Genomic DNA, 1,995 nt, shown 5'->3' on the forward strand with positions numbered 1-1,995 from the left:
TGACCTGTCACTTTGCATTTTATGGTTTTTGAAAAGCTCTTGTTGAAATTTTCCACTAAATGTTAGTATCAATCATTTAAAATAATAATTAAAGGAATCTTATATTGTTACATTATTTATTTATTTATTTATTTATAAAATTGGTAGAATCTAGAAAATATCTAAGCTTGTTATTTGATTAATTTAATTTTTACTTGCTTTTCATCTATGAGCAACGGAAATGCGAAGTGATAAACGTCATAATTGCTTGGTGAAGGTAGAAATTAGCTAATGTTCGTTGTACAGGCATAAACACGAAGATTCCGACTGAAAAATGTATAGGATATGCGGAAAATGTATTGGGTATGCGCTTGGTGCGTTCTTATTGCCATTCCTGTGATTGAACATTCCGATATTGTTATTGATCTGAATGCAAATTATCAGTTTGGACGTTCCATTGTCATTTTTGCATGTGACTTGAAATATTTCAGGAACGTGCTATCAAAGTTATTGCATCATTCTATATTGTTCATTACACATAAAATAAGGATAGGATGTCGCAATAGCTCTGATAGCAATCTCTTCGAATGCAGCTTTAATCTCCTCAGACCTAAAACTTCTAAGTCATCTAAATATTTTCATAATTAAACAATTTTTCTAATTAAAGAAATAGTTGGAAAATTACAGGTGCAGATAAAAAATGCCTTCTTAAAAGAAAAGAAAATTCTAATAAAGAATATTTTTCATGATTTCAGCACAAATATGAACATCAGAATATCAAAAAGACAAAATCACATATTATAATGTTTATTGCACGTTTCTAGAAATATATTCATACGTTTGATTCTAAAATTTAGTTATCCAATATAATTACGTTCAATACAAAAATTGTATGAAAATCTTAAAGACGTAGCATAGAAATGTAGAAATAAATCACAAAATGATTTTGTTTTGAGAAAAGATAGTAATTCACAATCAAATCATATCATTTATAAATATGATTTTATAACGTAGATCACTAAAGGTCTGAGGAAGATAACAAAAAGTTCGCTGAACTCTTAACTAAAATGTAATTTTGTTATGAGATGTAAGAATTGTCTTGAATATTTTTCATTACGTGGATTACTAATTAATTTGCTGCCATTGAACGGAAAGCGAAGCGAATGTACGAAGAAATAACCAATAAGGGATAATATTTCAGTGTAGCTTTTAAGAGAAAACGTTGTATCATATATTATTACCGTTATCGATTAATCGGGAATACCTATAAGTTAGGATAGGGATGAAAGAGAATATTCAACGTGCGCCGTAAAAGGAATATAAGTTACAATTTTCAAAGGACATTAAATTGTTTCAATATTAATTAAAACAATAAACTGTTGTTGACTACGATATACGATAGGGTGTTTCCAAATTAAATGGCAAAACTTCGGGAGCGTGTAGAGGAGTAAAAAACTAAGAAAAAAAGTCCTATAGACATATGCTCCTTTTTGCTTTGTTTCGCAGGAAATCACGAAAAAAGAAAAAAATATATTTAATTTATTATTTTAATTATTTTATTTATAAACTTTTTAATGAAGATTTTGTTCGAAATGTGCACCTCTTGCAGCAATACAAGCATTGCATCTGTCAAACACGGCTCTTGTAGCAGCCAGGCACTGTTCTTGCGATATTCTGTTCGCTGCAGCTACGATACGATTTCTCAAATGTTGCTCTGATTGAATAGGCGAAGAATAAACTTCTTGCTTCAGAGTACCCCATGCATAGAAATCTAATGGCGTTAAGTCGGGCGAACGAGTTGCCCAATGTACTGCTCCTCCACGTCCAATCCATCGTTGTGGGAATTTTCTATCTAACCAGGTTCTAGCGACTCTGCTGTAATGAGCAGGGCATCCATCTAATTGAAACCACATTTCAGTACGTTGTTGTAATGGGATGTTTTCTAAATAGTCAGAAAATTCATTCTCCAAGAAATTTAGAAAACGGTCCCCATTTAATCTTGCAGGTAAAAAAAAC

The sequence above is a fragment of the Mycetomoellerius zeteki genome, unplaced genomic scaffold (genome assembly GCF_001594055.1).
Source record: "Mycetomoellerius zeteki isolate Tzet28-1 unplaced genomic scaffold, Tzet1.0 scaffold145, whole genome shotgun sequence".
NCBI lineage: Eukaryota > Metazoa > Arthropoda > Insecta > Hymenoptera > Formicidae > Mycetomoellerius > Mycetomoellerius zeteki.